This window comes from Erythranthe guttata, chromosome 5, assembly GCF_056151865.1.
Source record: "Erythranthe guttata isolate IM_541 chromosome 5, IM_541, whole genome shotgun sequence".
NCBI classification, from domain to species: domain Eukaryota; kingdom Viridiplantae; phylum Streptophyta; class Magnoliopsida; order Lamiales; family Phrymaceae; genus Erythranthe; species Erythranthe guttata.
Window position 1 is genome coordinate 16336606 of NC_142537.1, and position 20381 is coordinate 16356986.

The 20381-nt window shown below is 33.8% G+C and overlaps 1 long non-coding RNA gene across 1 annotated transcript; it reads left to right on the top strand.

Annotated features, from left to right (window-relative positions):
- The first annotated feature begins 8347 nt into the window (after nucleotides 1-8347).
- On the top strand, nucleotides 8348-11085 carry LOC105976306 (uncharacterized). The gene is made up of 2 exons (XR_001174437.2): nucleotides 8348-8654; nucleotides 10893-11085. It is a non-coding gene; the product is annotated as an uncharacterized LOC105976306 (long non-coding RNA).
- The last annotated feature ends 9296 nt before the right edge of the window (nucleotides 11086-20381 follow it).

Here is a 20381-nt window from a genome sequence, read left to right on the forward strand (position 1 = left end):
AAGAGTTGTCGTTTACGATGGATAAACTACTTGAGACCTGATCTCAGAAGGGGAAGCTTTACACAAGAAGAGAAAGACATGATTATCAGCCTTCATGGCAAATTTGGGAACAGGTTTTAATATATATATTATTTTTTATAATATTGATTAAAAAAATAACAAATAATATTAATTCACGAAATTACGTACTAATTAAAGTATATATATATATATATATATATATATATATATATATATATATATATATATATATATATATATATATATATATATATATATATATATATATATATATATATATATATATATATATGTAATATGAATATATGTTGTAGATGGTCTTATATAGCAAGGCATTTGGCCGGGCGAACGGACAACGATGTTAAAAACTACTGGAATTCTTGCATCAACAAGAAGAGGAAGAAGACGAATACTACGTCGACAAACGGACGACAAAACGACGACGAGCCGCCGCAGCAGCAGCAGGTGTTAGAAAATTTATCGTACATACATACGAATTCCCAAGAACCAACATGCTTGAATCAACGAGAATTAAACCTAAACATAAACACGGAAGCGTACCTTACATCATGTAATCGAATCTTCGAATCTCCACCGGATTTGGGACAGGTCTTCCAAAGAATCCGCAGTTCCTTAATTATCTCTCTAACGATGGATTTTAGAAGAGACGGAATGATTGCGTTTCTTTGGGGACCACGACCCTTTATATAACTGTAGAGTCCAGTTATATTATAATTGTGATTCAGCCCCATCAATAAATCACAATTAAGCCCTAATTGTCTCTACACATTAGGCCCATAATTATAGTCTAATACCCATAAGTCCAACCCAATAATCTTTATTAGATCACAATTAATTTGGACTTTCTTTTAGATAGCCATACACATTTACGTCACATATGTGAGCCCACATAATTATTGAAATAATTCCAACAATCTCCCACTTGGGCCACATATGCTATATACCTTATAAATGTGTATACCTTATGAGCTCAAATATTGCTATCATATAAAAAGGTATTCCTTACAATCTCGTCCATTGACCATACTAATATAGGACTAAAGAGGCTTTCGTCACATTGATCGTGTCTAAACCCAACAGTAATCACGTATACCAATATAGCCAAACGACATAGATCAAATTATGGTGTGTAGCATGGAAATTACATGTAATGTGATCTTAACATGCCTATTTCCAACTGGTCCTACTTTAAACTTTATTGAGACCAAACCTTAACATAATTGTACAAAGCGCAACCAAATACTTTATTTCTGCAGAAAACTTAATACACAACTTTGTGTCCAAACATATCATAGAGCTACCAAAATGTGTTTACATATACACATACATACAAACTCCCACTGAACCAAAGTATCCTTAAATGATATAACACCTACATGAGCAATGCTCATGAATACCTTATGTGTTAATCCTTTAGTAAGCGGATCCGCAATTGTGGAGTTGATCTTAATATGCTCTATGCACTGTTCACTTTGTACCTTTAACAACAAAGAACTTTCACAAGCTCTTGTTGTTGTTCGAAAGTATAGCTGTTAAATATTGTCACCGTATAACTTTAATACAAATACACATGTGCAGCCTAATAACGAGTGTTTATAGCTATATTCAAAATAAGATGCCAAAAATTACCATAACTTAACCATCGTGAAAAGAGCTTAAAGTGTTTGCTTAACACCCATGTCAAAATAGCTCAATCACTTAGGTTTACATTAACCAAAATGGATCTATACTTTATACGCATAAAAAAAAAAAAAAAAAATCAAAATCATGAATAAACCACACGATCTCCCAAAATATCTGATTTTGATAAATGAGCATATGTATATAACTTACATTCCCTATAATTACTGTATAACCCATTTGGCTGCTTTGCTAAATGATCCACTTTATAGGGTTATTCAAATATCTGCCTAACTTTATGCACGCCTTAACCGAATGCGTGTATTCTTTTACTTTAAAATATTTATTGGGCATTGAAATGAGACTAAACAAGTCTCCTTTGTTGTGAGATTATCTCCCACTGATCCTTGGGTATGTACAATCATTAACTTTATTCATCTCAAAGTACATACGAGATAATTAGCTTATGATTGTAACATCATTAACGGCAATTTTAAATTTCATTGATGGACTACTTTAGATTGCAATCAATATCCTTCAAATCTTTAAAATTTTATGGTTGCACTTTATTGTTCCAAAAATATTACTATTTGAGAAACATATTCCTTGTGTCCATTAATCTCTTAATAGAGTCGATATGAGTGAAATATTTAATGACTAAGCGTACCATATATCTTTCAATATTGCCCATTTGAATTACATTTGGTCTCAATTATTTGTAACCAAATTCACACCTTATGGCAATTTGATAAGATCTTAATGTCTTGTCATTCTAAATTTCAACTCATCTTTAATGTTTTATTATTTTAAGGTTGTTGAGTTTGCTCTTTAAGTAACAATTATCAAGACTTGATTGGGGAATTGTTCAACATTGTCTTATCAAATCTTCAAATCTACTTTTCAAACAATGACAAGTATAAAAACATGTACATTGTCAAAAGCAGTATTAGGAATCGAATTGATTCGTCTTTAAAGACAATGTCTATAATCTAAATTTCTCCCCTCAAACTCAACATCCTTAAAAGATTTTAAATTTCCCCTTTTAAAAATAATATATTGCAGCACTTAATGTTTCTCCTAAATGTACCTTAGCAAAGAAGAATGACTTATCATACTTCTTTGAATGTCCTTGAATGTTCTATTCTTGAAATTTGTACCATTTTAAATTGCTTATGTAAGATTTTACTGTATGAGACTTTTACTTAAATTACAGGTCAAATTTTGAATTATGAAATAGACCAAGCTTAATGTTTTCAAATGAACAAGCTAACCGAATTTGTTCAAGAGAAAATCTAAATCCATCTAATGACGGTACCAAATGTCTATTTCATAATTCAAAAGAAACCTAAGAGTCCTCATAGCCTCAATCCCAAATGCTTACATAATCTTTATAGATGTATATCTTTCAACATCAATTAAATGTTGGTTATGGGAATAACCCTTAATATACACACTTAAGTGAATAGTGTAACCCATGATCTATTCACTAAATGTGTCTAGGTACAAAGTCGAAATATATTTTAGAACAAATTAAAGTGAGAAACAAACATAATTACGTTTTTCAACGTACCTCAGATGTAAACTGCAATTATAATGATTTATCTTAAGATGTACTAGTCAAATTAGCACTTAGTCTTTTCTCCCTTAATTAGTTATTCTTCGTGTGAACGGTCAAAGTATTATTCTTTATGTTTTACAACAAACCTTATATTGACCGTTCACAGAGAAAAACAAATTAAACCATATCCACTTTCAAGTCAGCGAAACCACACTAACTGAAGTGCTATAGCTGAAAATGAGATTAGACTATTACTTAATGTGCTTACTTATGTTCCTTTTCTTTATACATAATTGAAAACAAGTAAGGTCAAAATTTCATTTGTTTCAGTTTTATTGTTTTAAATAAAACGTATCCTTAAGGAACCCACTAGTACGTAATCCCTAAACAAACCTTATGCCCAAAAGAAAATATTAAAATTGATGCACATAATGATCTTAAATTTTATATTAGAACGACAATATACTCTAGGTTATTCTATTATTCTATCCAAAATAGAAATTTAAGATCTATGCACCATAATAAATAATAATGATAAACATATTTGTGCAATTAAGCACAAACGTGTTATAGGCAGATGATGTATAAGCAGATAAATAAATTAAATAGAGAACGCAAATAAAATCAATATGCTCACATTATAATCAAAAGATTGACTTTGAAATTTTAAATAATTATGGAATACATCTCAAGATGCCTAGTACAACATTAATATTAAGTCGTAGGGACAGTAATATTAATTGTAAGTGACACTCTTGTTGTAGTAATCAAACATTGATAATAAATCCTGTCAAATAATAAGTTCATCGTAGGGATGTAACTTTTATTCACATGGAGCCAAATAATCATCACATGTTTATTACCACAGTTGCATATGTGGTTCGGCCAAGTATTAACCTACCGTAGGATTAGTGTTAAAATTCGCATGAGTTCACATATACATAAACATCTTGACATTCTCAATTAGCTAATCTACACAGAGAGGTCACGTAGGGTGGCGTCATGCTTCAATTAGTTCTTTTAAATGTCAGACAAACTTAATAACAAGTCATTAGATGTACCCCAAAAATTACTCAAAATTTTAAAAGTCGTTGAACGTTAAGGCTCTAAAAGACCTCACTATATTGTTTTCGAATCAAACTCGGTAATATGGTTATTCATAAAATGAGTATGAATTGAAAACATCAAATCCATCTTTATTTTGAATTTGAGCTAAAGAAAACGTGGGGCTCACAATTCAACCTTATTTAGATTTAGAGGCCAAAATAAATTTTAACCAATAAATCTAACTTTATATGGATTTGGACTATATTGGTAACTCAATTTAGACTTAAAACAAGCGTTTCGACTCAAATGCCGAATGAGTCAAACCTTTTTGGTTAATTAATAACCATTATTCATATGTTGATTCGTTAATGTTTAAATTATAATGGGTCAGAAACTTATTGAATTAATAAATTAATTCATATCATTAATTCGACCCATAAATTAAAACATTTAAGCCTAATGAACTTTAAAATCTGAAAATTCCTTAATTAAGTCTTAGAAAACCGAATTTGAAATTCCAAATGAATTTCACTTTATTGACCAAACAAAAAAAAAAAAAAAAAAAAAAAAAAAAAAAAAAAAAACAAAACTTCAAGTGAATTTAAAAGAATTCACATATTAGTTCGGTCCCTCAAAATAATTGAAATATTTTAAATGGCCCCAAAACCTTAAATTAACCTTTTATTCCTTAAAAAATTGCCCTTGCCCCAAAACCAGAAAATCTTTCAACTTAAAGGACTGAACTGAAATTTTGAAAGAAAAGCCTTTGAGTGAAAAGGGACCTAAGATTCAGAAATACTTAATTTGAGATTTATAATATATTTTCGAAAAATATATGACTGTTTTGGGAGAAACTTTAAAAGTGGGGACTGAAATGCACTTTTCGGAAGCTTTGGGCCCAAAATCAGATTTTCATTTATTATAAATTGACCCCAGCCCAAACTCAGGAATTACCCAAATATGGGGTCAATTAGTAATTTCAGAAAACTTGATTGGAGTAAGTTGCAATTTGCTAGAACTTTATCAACCTAATTTTGCCTCTCTAGCAAATCAACCGCCGTCATACCTCAGCCAACTCCACCGCCACCATCAATAACGCATACCACCGCCGGAAACACGCAACCCACAAATATCAACGCCGTCGGAATCCACCGTCGGCGCCCCGGCTTCCCTTCAGGCGAATCACGCCACCCAATATCAGTAATAATATGAGCACACGCAATCCGCCCATTTCACCTAATGGATGCCGGAAAAGGAGGGGGTGGTGATTGGTGGTCGACGACGACCGATGAAATTGGCGGTACTGAAAAAACCGGTGCAGCAGGCTCGACCTGATGGCCGCCGCCCCAAATTTCAGATTTGGAATTCTCAGATTTGATTCCTTTAACCTTAATTCTTATTCTTAATGAATGAATCCTTAAAACTTTAATCCGAAATTTCAAATTCAGGCACCAATTGTGCAATTCGAAAATTGCCAGTCAGAAACTAAAATTCAATTGTGCAATTCATAGATAATCACACAAAAGACAGGCCGACTAAATTTTATTCCACAACCAGCATTTCATAATTCCTGATATGAATAAAATACCATATATTCATGAAACCCTAATTCAGAAAATCTAATACCTTAATACGAGGCAAAAGGTTTTATAATATCAATATAAACATATTTGATTCCAGATTAAAACGTAATTGCAGAACGTATGTCACGAAGCATGCAACAAAGAAAATTAACTATAAAATTCCCGATGATCCAAGACATGGTGGCTCTGATACCACTTGTTAGAAAATTTATCGTACATACATACGAATTCCCAAGAACCAACATGCTTGAATCAACGAGAATTAAACCTAAACATAAACACGGAAGCGTACCTTACATCATGTAATCGAATCTTCGAATCTCCACCGGATTTGGGACAGGTCTTCCAAAGAATCCGCAGTTCCTTAATTATCTCTCTAACGATGGATTTTAGAAGAGACGGAATGATTGCGTTTCTTTGGGGACCACGACCCTTTATATAACTGTAGAGTCCAGTTATATTATAATTGTGATTCAGCCCCATCAATAAATCACAATTAAGCCCTAATTGTCTCTACACATTAGGCCCATAATTATAGTCTAATACCCATAAGTCCAACCCAATAATCTTTATTAGATCACAATTAATTTGGACTTTCTTTTAGATAGCCATACACATTTACGTCACATATGTGAGCCCACATAATTATTGAAATAATTCCAACAGCAGGTACTAGGTTTCGTAAACTATCAACAAGACAACATGACCACGACAAATGACTTAGCGGTATTCACGTTCGAAAACAACGGGACGGGTGACAATTATAATAATAACATGCATCATATTCATGGCCTAAATGACCAATTAGTCTCTTTGGGGGAACTACCGGTCGGATATACGACAGATTCGAGCTACTTGACTGTACCGTTAATGGCAGATCATATGTTTAGCGTCGAGAATACAACAATGGCGCCCGTACTCGACCCCCAAAATTGTGACGTTAATTTGATGCTCGATGAGATTATTACGGAATGGGGGATTATTGATCAACAACATTAATTTTATATATATATATATATATATATATATATATATATATATATATATATATATATATATATATATATATATATATATAAAACTAATGAATGCAGGAATTTCAATATATATATTATGAATTCATGGGCCTAACTAAGCATATTGTATGTTTCTGTCTTTCTTAAGTGTGTAAACTTGAAATAATATATGAAATTAACAAATCATTTAAATCAGACAAACTATAAATTACCAGGTTGAAATTTATATATTACTATTTAAAAAAAAAACACTTATTGAAAAAAAATTAAACAAAAAAATAGAAAAAAAGGAAGAAGAAGAATATATAGATTCTGGTTTTGTCACTTATGTTTTCGCTTAATTAAGTAATGACCAGACCTAATAACAATTGATGATACCTTATATTTACTTTTACTTTTTTCCTTCATATTTCAATCAGTAATCTCATTATAGTAATTCAATGGATACTTTTGTTTCATAGAATATTTGTAAGACTGGATGGATAATTATTTTTCAAAATTATAAAACGTAAAATAAAGGATATTAGATTTTTGGGTAAATTCCACTTCCCCCTTGTGCTTTGGTTCGTTATCACTTTACCACCTTCTACTCTCGATTGCATCGATTTGTCCCCCTGTACTTGAAAAATTGTCTGAATGTGGCCTTCGATTAGTCGTCAGACATTTGACCTTCACACCGTGTTTGATCTAAGCTCTGAATTTGCAAAAATGCCACCTCTCATAGTTTAAATAATTATAAAAAAACAAAAAATAAATAAAAAAACAAAAAAACAAAAAATAAATAAAAAAACAAAAAAACAAAATAATAAAATATTCAAGACAATGAGAAAACATAATCCACGACACCCTCCACAATTTTTTTTTAATCTTTTTTATAATTATTTAAACTGGGAGGGATGACTTTTTTGTAATTTTCATTGTAACAACCCGCATTTTCATAAGCATTTATATATGATTATATTGAACATATAGTAAATACGAATATACGTGCATTTCATGAATCGAATAGCAATTTATACGTTCTCTATGTGTTTATGTGATTTAGATACATTATAGTATTTTTAGAAGTAGGCATTATTATTAATTGAGTAGTTGATTCTAATTATGTGATTTAATGAATTATGTGCTTTAGTCCATGGATTTTAATGATGTGCTTTAGTTGATAATTAATCCATTAGGATAATATGAGATTTAATAAGTTGTGACATGATAACTAATTTCTATTTGGCCTCATATTGAATTTATGTGAATTATATGGGTTAATGCTAATAATTAATAGTTATGTGACCGTATGTTTTGTGTGTGTGAATTATTCCCTAAGTGTATTAATTACTAAAGACTCCCCTCTTCTCTTCTATATTGCTAAGGAGCCCCCAAGGTATTTCTCTCCCAAATTGCTAATAAAACCCCAATGTCTTTTATATTGCAAATAAGGGCCTCATCTCCCCTATAAATAAACCCCTCCTCTTCACATTTTCTTCACACCAAACATCAGCCAAAAAGGCTCTCTCCTCTTTCATTCTTCATCGATCAAAAGCCCCCAAGAAGAATTCTCTTCTTCCACTTCAAGAAGCTCCCATCAAGCCCCTTCCTCTTCTCTCTTCAATCCCTCTCGAAAAGAGAAGCTCCCTCTTCTTCATTTCTGCTAAAAATCTTCAAGAAACAACCCCTTCACATCCTTCAAACCTCAGCCCCAAATCCATCCAAGAACATCCAAGCCAAACCCCCGAAAATTCACCAAAAAGCTTTGGTTCTCTTACACCTTCATCTTCGATTTCTTGCTCTTGGGTAAGGACCTTGGTCTTTACTGAAATAATAACCTAATTAATATAAATTATATGGGTTTTAATGAATTATATGTTTGTGGTTTAATTTTGGGCTTTAGAAGATAAAGTTCTTGAGGAACACTACTTGAATTTCAGTTTCGTAGCTTCTGATTGTATTGCATGTCTCATCGGGTAATCCCTAAGATAAAATTATAAAATTTGGTGGCAGTCTAGATCTTTCGGTTAGCTTCATGTGGATATAAATTGTGCATAAATCGGATTTGTATTGAGTGAGTTATGAATCGTTTTCTGAATCTGCACAGTTTCGGAGTCACCCACGAGTTATGTGTTAAATAGAGTTTTATACTAATCTTATTTAGTTGATTCCACTTGAATATGATTATAAACTTATGAAACTGACTCTCCACAAAATTTGGTAGTGTTTAAGTAAAGGTATGAATTAATTTGTATTTTTAAAGTTAGCGGATCTGTTCTGAATTTCTGCTTATGTTACTACACTAAATTGATTATATCTCTTACATAGATAAGTTTCTTCATAAACTGTTTTAATCCTATAAACTAGACTTAGATATGAACATGTTTTCCAAATTTCATCAGGTTTGGATCTACGGTTTAGGAGATATGAATTTCTGAAGTTATAGTGCCTAAACTGCCAGATCTGTTTTGATCAAAGATGTAGATATAGATCACTAATGAATTTTCAGGTTCTCAGCCTCGGAGTTTACTGCATGTTTCACGGATGCCCTGTTTTCATAAAACCACGAAATTTCATGGGTAACTAGATCTTTCTGTCTTCTTTAAATTGATATATTTTAATCATCAATCGGATTTCAGATGATTAAGATATGAATTATTTACTAAACCTGCACAGTTTTTGAGTCAGCTGAGGATTTGCTTTTAAAATCGATGTTTTCTTAGTTTGATTTCCTTGATTCCACTTGGAATGTATTTATCACTTATAAAACCAGTTTTCTGCAAAGTCTTACATTGTTTTAACAAAAGGGTGATTTATTGGGTATTTTTAAAGTGGTTGGTTCTGTTTCGGAAAGTGTGACCATACTACTGTACTGTTTTACTTATTTCTCTTAGGCTACTGGTTATTTTGGAAAACTGTTTTAAAGGAGTCTTTTAGACTCATGCAGGAGTATTGTGTCAAGGTTTCAGAATTTTTGAAGTTATGGTCTAAGAGAAATGTATTTTTAAAGTTAAAAGTGTCAAAACTGTCCGATTTTCCTAAAAGGTAAATTACTTGAATTAAAGGGTCCTTTGTGAGCATGGTTTGAACTCTTGAGGCACAAATTAACATAATAATTGAAAATAGATGAAGTGTTCCATGGGTATTGAGCTACATCTAATAAATATTCTTATACTACTCTATGATTAGAACAATAGGTTGTTCTTCGAAGTTACTATGTGCTAGTACTTATAATGAATTTGATTTCCGATGATTCTTTGAATTTCATTATCGGTATTTGAATTATGTGTTTACTCTTATGAGGTATAAGTATGTATATGTATAAGTATATTTATATGTATATCGATAATTTAGACCTATGATGTTATAGGCGTACTCCCTTCGGGTTGAGGAAACTTATAACCCATAGTTATAAATTAGAGTATATACGTATATGTATATAAAGACGTATAAGTGCCTATGTGTATATACGTGTAAAAGTATATGTGTCTTTATTACTAATGTTTGATCTCTATGTGCTTGCTATAGTCTCGGAAATTACTTCCGAATTATGTGATTTAATTCCTTCGAATTACGTGAATGATATAATTAGAATTATTATCGTGTTGCTATTAAGATCTTGGACTTTCGTGCATTCATCGAGTCATTAATTGGTATTGCATGGTCTACTATAGAAAAGTCAAAGTTGTAACGTTGCTACGGTTGAATAGACACGGGATACGGGGGGCCGGTATCCCAACAACAGTTACTATAGAACAACAGGGTGGTTAGCTCCCACCGAATGACCGGGCTCAGCATATAAACGTCTATTGCCGATGCTTACGTTAGGGATCCCAACAAGTGCATACTTGCATACGAAATAATATAGCATAATATAATTATGACGTAAAATAACATAGACGGAAAAGAACATAGACGAATACTTTAGGACTCCCATAGGTCGTGAGAGATGCGATGAGAGAGGCGTGAGTTCGTCAGACTAAGACTATTGTCCTTACTGAGCCAGTGTTTGGGCTCATGCTTTTATGCAAATTATCTTTTCAGGTTCTCCAAGCTATGTAGGAGGCCGGCGGAGAGGAGTTCGAGGAATCACGAGCTTTGGTGCCTAGATCATTTTACTCGTATTTTCTACGCAACGTTTTATCAAAAACTAATCACATAGTAAAATTTTATTTTGTACTCTGATTGGAACCCGGTCTATTAAACGGGGGTATCTAAAATAAAGTTTATTTTCTTCCGCTGTCTTACAAGTGTTTTCTAAACCCCGGTAATGTTTTATGTGGATTATTCCGCCACCTCGAGATTTCTTTCAAAATCCCTTTCATGTTATGGTACACTCTCTATGAAAAATCTTATTTTCCGATTGTGGGTTAGATTTGAAGTAAAGGGAAATGGTTCTAAAATTTTAAAGTGGTTTTTCTCAAAGTTCAAATTTGTTCCAAAAGATTTTAATAAAGTCTGTGTTTTCTTAAATTTCTTTTAAACCGTTGAGGGTGCTACATTCATACTTAGATCAAATGGGGTTAAGGTCAAAGATCTGAAAACTAATGGCGATGGCGACATTAAGATAAATTTTCAAGTCCATGGGGGCAGATCGATGCAATCGAGAGTAGAAGGGGATAAAGTGATATTGAGCCAAAGTACAAGGGGTAAAGTGGAATTTACCCTAATTTTATAATTTAATACTAAAATTTTCAACCAAATTTTCTTATAACTTATAAAAATGACTATAATATAATTAGAAAATAATATTTTACATTAGTATGCAAAACATCATTTAAATTTATTTGGAGGAAGAAACATGTTTGACTAATCAATAATTATATTGCTTATGTATATCTCTTCATATACTCTTGATCTACTAGAAATTTATATTTTTGTTCATTGATCAAATTCTTGATCTACTAGAATCATTAAATTTTTTCTTCATTTTATAAATTTATATTTTTCTTCATTTTATATTAATATATAAAAAGTTATAGTTTACTAAAACTAATTAACAAGGATAGAAAATTCCATCCAATTTAATTTTTTTGGCCAAAGTTAACAAAATTTTGCACCTATAACAAGATAACTCACAGAGATGAATCATTTCTACTGAAATAAGACAATTGATATGACACATTTTAAGGTAAAGAAATTTTACCTTAATATTTCTAAAGGAATACCAAGTGGAAAAGATAAAACGCAAATATATATATATATATATATATATATATATATATATACACTTTTAAATATTGAGAAAGGATGAATACATTTCCTTTAGTTATAGGGCACACGCATGTGTTTGTTTTATCAGCCAAGTGACTCATTTCGAAGCATTTTTACAACCCTATCCACCGCCTCTCATTCTTAAAACAATTTGGACAATCCTGGAGATATTGTGGAGTATTGTAAACCAAATTAGGGAAATATCATAGAATTTGTGGAGAAATAATATAGAATATTGTACGTAGAGAAAACTAGAGCAAATTTTGAACAACATATTAGAGAAAATTGCGGATCATTGATGGTAGAAAATATGTGAGAATTGATTGAAGTTTTGTGGAAGTGTCTGGAATATTGTTCAGGTATTTATAGATTTTAAGAACAAAATCATACCTAAAAAAAGAGTTGCTTGAGAGGCTAAATTGCAATTCAGCACAAAAGAATTGTTAGTTAGAAAAAAGAGCTAATCGGAGGGTACAACAACAATATTTTTTAATAAAATAAATTAAGAATTTACGGAAAAGGTAGACGGAAGGCGTCGGCCCGCGATCCATAACCACATGTCAGCCTGCCCATTGAACTATATGTATGGCTTAATCCATGAATGAAAATGATGGGTGTGCCAACTGGATCCATGGGATGGTGTCGGGGACCTAGTCTCGACTGGTCTGAGCCAGATTTGAAAAAACACTATACAAAACTAGTCAATACTATAGTCAATACACTCTTAGCAAATAAAAATATGAAGTGACAAAATTTTTATTGGTAGCTGGAGCATATATATATATATGTATATATATATATATATATATATATATATATATATATATATATAAAATAGTGGTTGTACATACGTAGGGACTACTAATTAAATTTTGCTAAAAGATAAGTACTTGGTTGTAATTTTATAACTTTTTCTTGGATGAAATGGATATCAAATTTTGAAAAGAAACGCAAATCATTATCAATAAAAATGTAAAAGAATTAGCTAGCTTTGAGTGGACAAGAAGCTAATGAAACTAACAAAAATGGAAAATAGAAAATTTCTCAGTTTGAATTGTTGCTATATTAAGCTATTCATATTAATGTAAACCCATGCTTAATTATTAAGTAGTGGTCCTCTTGACTTAATTATGACCTTTTACTGTCATCAATACTTTGATTAGGGAGTGTTTTGTAAAATTTATGTAAAAGCAGAAGTAGTTTGCTAAACATACTTTAAGTTGCAGCTTATTAGTCCTTAATTAAAAAAAGTAAGTGTATTTTTATTTTTATATTTATATACTGGCGGCCTCATTACCTTCTTTTAGAGCAACTTCAATGGTAAACATCAAAATTGAATTATCAAATGTTCATTTGATATTTGAGATAATATTTTAAATTATATTTAAAATCCACCAACTACAACCATAGTTATCAAATTTTATTTTCAATCGGAAGTTTTTTGGTGATTTTTTTTGTAATTGCCACATGTCAATTTGTGAATGGTTGATCAGGTGGTTAATTTTTTGATAACTCATTCTCCAGGAAGTATTTTTAGATACAAACAGATGAAATATCAAAATACTAACCCATATTGATAACACCATTGGAGAACATAATTTCTAATTTTTAGGAGTCAAATGGTAGTTAATAGATTTGATAACTCATTTAATAACTCCATTAGAGTTGCTCTTATAATTAATCTTATAAACTATATTTTCACAATCTCAATGTTGAATTTCTAATAAAACTCAAGATAGAAATTAAAATAATATAAGCAAAGAAAGTATTAATCATATATTCGTCAAATTACTTATATTCTTATAAGACCGGCAATTGATCCGGGTGCACCCAAGTCCGATGGCTCGGCCTGGTTTTATTTGAACCAATCGAGCCAGATTAATTGTAAGTTTGACCGAGTTTGAGCCTTTTATTAAACATTATTAAACTCGATTAAACTATGGATCAAGTTTGAACTTGCCATGGCTCAGCCCGAATAAAGTCCCACTAAGTTAACAATTAAATATAAGGGGTTATATGTCAAACACCCTTCATTGGGATTTTAATTCTTGATAAATCATTTATTTATAAATGATATTTAAGATAAATCCAATGGGCCTGAAAAACCATATATGCCCCCACTAATTATTAATTAGTATAATTTTTTAAATTATACCTATAATCTACACCCATATCTTCTCCAAAAATTATTCCTCACATCACGCCAATTCAGTTTTTTTTTTTCCTTTTCTTATTTATTTTGTTTAATGGTTTTCTTTTATTTTGATTTAAAATAAAATTTTGTAATTATTATTTTTTTTCGGTTTTTTATTTTAAATTATTTTTTTTATTTATATTTTTCATTTTTTTATTTTAATTTTAAAAAATGGTTTTATTTTTATTTTCGTGTTTTCATGGTTTTTTTTTTTTTAATTTCGATTTTTTTTTTAAATGGTATTTTTTTATATTTTCTTTCTAGTTTTTTAAAATAAAAACCACTCTATGTATACATGAAAACCACTCTTTATAAACAACTATATAAACTTGAAAACCACTATGTATAACAAGTATATAAACTTGAAAACCACTATGTATAATAACTATGTCAACATAAAAACCACTCTGTACATAGAGTTATATAAAAATCTGTACAAAATTATTGAAAACCACTATAATGTTTTTACAGATTTTTATAGTGGTTTATGTAAAATATTGAAAATCGCTATAAAAATCTGTACATAATTATTGAAAACCACTATGTATACACAATTATATAAACATGAAAACCACTATATAATTAAATTAATTCATTGCAAACATATCAAAATCCACTATGTAAATAACGTAACCCTCTAAGAAAATCCAATACAAACTATCAAAACGATAAATTCTAATAAAATCGACTATGAAAAATACCATATTCTCTCTTGTAAACAAGCATACTCGATGTTAGCATCTTCTTCTTATTATTACATTTTTCAAGGATCACCTACCTAGTCATCTCTTCCACAATCACTCCCCCTGTTCAAGAAACAAAAAATAATATTAACAAATTAATCACTAAATAAACCACTTTTAACTTATAAAAAGATAATATGTTTGGGGTGTCATCATTTCATTGAACAATTATTTACAACGTGCAATACATAAAAAAATCAAAATAAAAAAAAAAAAAAAAAAAAAAAACTGATGAACAACATGAATATAAGAATGATTATATTAATTACATGAAAAATTCACAAACAAAAAAGTCTAAAATCCATACACATACATCATTTAAAACGTTCAACAAAAAAATAAAAACAACACATAATTACAAATGCAACACAGGAAAAAGGAGGAATACTATACATTACTTCTCTTAGAACCCCCAAATCTTGCCCCTGTTTCTAATTACACATAAGATATTTTCCGTTTTATTCATGTAATTTATTTTTTCATTTCAAAATGAAATAAATTTGATACTTTAACAGCATTAAATTGACATTTGCTATGCGCGTATCTTTCGTGTGTGATAGATATACTGCATTAGAAAGCTTATGTTAGGAGCATCGAATCGAGTTAATGTGCCCATAAGTCCATACACACTTAGCACACTTGACAATAAAATTCTTTACATGTGATTTTTTCAATTTTGATTTCTCACTTCCCAACAATTAAAAAAAAAAAATCAATCATCATAAATTTAACATAAAATCGGAAATAAAATAGCATAGCGTAAAAGACCGAAAGTTACCACGAAAAATATGCCTAAACTTTCATTCAACGTCATGGAAATCCCTAGCAATAAGTTCTTGAGCAGGTGGCGTTTGTGAGATCTAGAGTTACATGTATTCTCCTTGCTACAGACAAAAATAAATTGGAAAGAGTATAATGATGGTTGTTGTTGGATTGGGGGTGTGGGGGGATTGCTAGAGAAAGATGACGGCAAAATAATGGTTGTTGTTGGATTGGGTGGGGGGGGGAGGGGTGTTGGAGAGAGGCGACGTGATAAATAATAAATAGAAGTCTGTAGAAGTTTAGGGTTAAACATAGATTACTATAAGGGTATAATGGTAAGATTTAATTAATTTTTATTAATTAAAAATATTTTGTATTTATCTTAAAATATAAATATTTTTTTGGACTCATTGTAACTGCACATGTGTAACCAGGGAGTTTTGGCAAATAATCCCTAAATATAATAATGGGGAAATATGCAATACACCACTTATTTAGAAAATATTTTGAACTAAACCCAATTGACTTTAAAGACTTTTCTCATAACCCACATTCCAATCTAAATTAGTGAGACCCCCCTTACCAGCCATGATAAGACTAAAGTGCCCCTATGTGTTAGGTTTTTAATATAATACAATTTTATTTCTCCCTCAATTTCATTCTCTCGCTCTCTCCCTTTTTCGTTCTCTCGCTCTTTCTCTCTGTTTACAGTTTTTTTTTTCTTTTTCTTCTTTTTTTCCTTTTCTTTCTTCACATCTGTAGGCCGCCGCCGAAGTCACCCTTCAAACACCGCCGGCCGAAACCCGTTGCAGGAGGCCCTCCTCCGCCGATGTTGGAGATCGACTCCCCCCTCGTCGAACACCACCACATCGACGCCTGGTACAATTGGCGGCGGCGCCTCCCCCACCTTGTCGCTGCTTCCGTCGGATTTCTAGATGGAGATTTTCCTTCTCTCAACGCGGAATACCAATATATACTATATTAATTGGTAAATTTTATTTTTTTATTTTTCTCGAATTAATTGTCGAACTAGCAATAGAATATGTTATGGATCTGGATTTTCAGTTCTATTATTTGTTTGTTATGAACGCATACATTATTTTCAATTATTCTGGATTTTATTAATATTTGTGTTATTCTGCATATTCTGAATGTTTATGATAGAAGGAGAATAATTGGAGAGAAGAGAGAATAATATCTCTTACGTATATTGAGAATATATATAGTTACATGTAGGAAACCCTAACCTACTACACAAGGTAATCTAATATACAAGGTAACCTAATGTATAAGGTAACTATAATAAATAATAATAATAATAATAATATACGCTAATACACCCCCGCAGTCGAAACGGGAAAGGAGAGAACGTGGAGACTGGAAACAAACTGTTGGAACAGTTGAGTGGGGAGACCTTTCGTGAAGATATCAGCAAATTGGTAGGCGGATGGGACGTGAAGAACTCGAACGTGTCCCAAAGCAACTTTGTCTCGGACAAAGTGTATATCGATCTCCACATGTTTCGTACGAGAGTGTTGAATGGGATTGCTGGATAGGTAGACGGCACTAACGTTGTCACAGTAGACAATGGTGGCTTTCGGAAGTGGGCAGAGCAACTCGGAAAGTAGGTTGCGTAACCAAGTCGTTTCGGCAACGGCATTTGCGACAGCTCGGTATTCGGCCTCCGCACTCGATCGAGAAGTAGTGACCTGTCGTTTGGAGGACCAAGAGATGAGGTTGTTGCCGAGGAAAACACAATAGCCCGATGTCGAACGACGAGTGTCAGGGCAGCCACCCCAATCGGCGTCGGAGTAGGCGATAAGTGAGAGGTCCGGATTGGGGGAGAGCTGAAGGCCGTGATCGAGAGTCCCACGGATGTAGCGAAGGATACGCTTGAGAGCAGCCATATGAGGTTCCCTCGGATCATGCATGAATAGGCATATTTGTTGCACAGCATAGCAGATGTCAGGACGAGTAAACGTGAGGTATTGCAGTGCACCGGCAAGGCTGCGATAAAGAGTGGGGTCAGCAACGGGGGGTCCAGTGGTTGAGGACAACTTGCTCTTTGTGTCAGCTGGCGTAAGACAAGGGTTGCAGGAGGCCATGTGTGCACGCTCTAGTATCTCGTCAGCGTACTTGCGTTGAGAGAGAAACAACCCATTCGACGAGCGAGTGACTGAGATGCCGAGAAAGTAGTGAAGATCGCCAAGATCCTTCATTGCGAACTCTTGAGTAAGGGCAGCGGTGATAGAACGTAGCAATTCAGGTGTGGAGGCCGTGAGTACAATGTCATCGACATACAGCAGAAGGTAGGCGCATGAACTGTTGCGACAGTCGCGTGAACTGTTGCGACAGTCGCGGGAACTGTTGCGGCAGTACACAAAGAGTGAAGTGTCGGACTTGCATTCTCTGAACCCCATGCTAGTAATGTGAGATGCAAAACGCTTGTACCAAGCACGTGGTGCCTGCTTGAGGCCGTAGAGTGCTTTGTTGAGACGGCACACGTGAGTGGGGCGAGATGGATCGACGAATCCGGGAGGTTGCTCGCAGTAGACAGTTTCAGAGAGATTGCCATGTAAGAAGGCATTTTTCACGTCAAGTTGGTGGATAGGCCATGATCGCGAGAGAGCAAGACTGAGAACTGTTCGAACAGTTGCTGGTTTGACCACCGGACTGAATGTTTCATCGAAATCTATGCCAGGGCGTTGATCAAAACCGCGAACAACCCATCGTGCTTTATACCGTTCCAATGAACCATCAGCCTTCAATTTCTGCTTATATAACCACTTGCCACTGATAACATTAGTAGAAGGGGGGCGGGGCACAATATCCCATGTGTTATTTTTAATCAAAGCAGTATATTCCTCAAGCATGGCCATACGCCAGTTTGGATCAAGGAGGGCATGGCGATATGTAGTGGGAGTTTGGGATGCGGTAGACACGGTAAGAGAAAAGGGGATTTTGGGCTTGTGAATACCGGCCTTGCTGCGTGTCAACATAGGATGGTTGGGTGGGGGTGAGGAAGTGGGAGTGGGAGGCTGTGGTTCTGCTGGTTGTGGAGATGCAGTCGGGTGGAGGGGCATGGGTGTAGTTGAGGGAGGACTGTCGGACGAACTGTTGGGACAGTTGGTTGTAACCGTAGGTGGTTGTGTATTGTTGTTGGACGAACTATTGGGACAGTTTTGTGAGACATGTGGTTGGACTTGTGTAGGCTGAGGAAGGAAGAGAAGTGGGTGCAGGGGTTCGGTCATATTAGAGGTGGGGGAGTTGTGGGGTGAGTCGGTGGATTCAGCGAATGGAAAACGGCTTTCATCAAAGATCACATGGCGGGAGATAATGATTCGACCGGTTGACCGATCGAGGCAACGATAGCCTTTGTGCGATGAGGGGTGACCAAGGTAGACACAAGGAGTAGAGCGAGGGGCGAGTTTGTGAGGGGTGGTGGCGGTTAAATTGGGATAACAGAGACAACCGAAGACACGAAGGTGAGAGTATGTGGGTTTTGATTTGTATAGGGATTCATGTGGTGTGCGATTTTGTGTGGATTTGGTAGGAAGGATGTTGATGAGATGTGTAGCCATATGAAGGGCTTCGACCCAATAGGTGGGGGGAAGGGAAGCTTGAAAGAGAAGTGAGCGGATCATGTTTGTGATGGTGCGGATCATGCGTTCGGCATGTCCGTTTTGAGGGGAAGAGTGGGGACATGAGAAACGGTGTAAGATACCGTGTTTGGCAAAATATGTTTGAAAATCTGTATTTTTGAATTCACGTCCATTATCGCATTGTAAAGCTTTAATGGGGTGCTGAAATTGTGTTTGTATAAGTTTGTGAAACTGTTGGAACAGTGAGAAAACATCGGATTTATAGTGTATGGGGAAAGTCCATGTATAGTGGGTGAAATCATCTATTAGCACGAGGTAATATTTGAAACCAGAAATACTAGAAATAGGAGAGGTCCATAGATCAGCATGAATAATTTCAAAAGGTGCAACGGTAATAGAATGACTAGTAAAGAAAGGTAAACGAGAATGTTTGCCTAATTGACAAGCATTACAAAGAGACTCCCGTGGGTCTTTGGTACTAGAAATTAAATTGGAAGAAAAAAGACGAGACATGACAGGGTTTCCCGGGTGACCGAGACGACGATGCCATGTAGTAGAGGAGACAGACGTGGTGTGAGCAAGGAGGGCGGTTGCGGATGGGCTGGGAGAAGGGGCGCCAATAGGGTATAAATCACCGGAGCTATTGCACCTGAGGATGACTGCTCTGGTCCGAAGGTCCTTCACAGAAAAGCCATAAGGGTCAAATTCAACTGAACAAGAGTTATCTCTAGTGAATTTTCGGACAGACACAAGGTTCTTAATGATGTGAGGAGTAACATAGACATTGGTTAGACGAAATGGGGTAGAGGGTAGGATGGTGTGGCCAATTTTATGGATAGGAACAGTGGATCCATTACCAACGATGACATGCTTGGGAAAATTATTACTAGGATTAAAAATAAAATGGAAATTACCTGAGTGAGGTGCCATGTGAGATGAGGCGCCCGTGTCCATAAACCACTGAGGTTCGCTCGATGATTGAAGGGTCAACGTGTTGAGATGAGTGGCAAGATCTGTT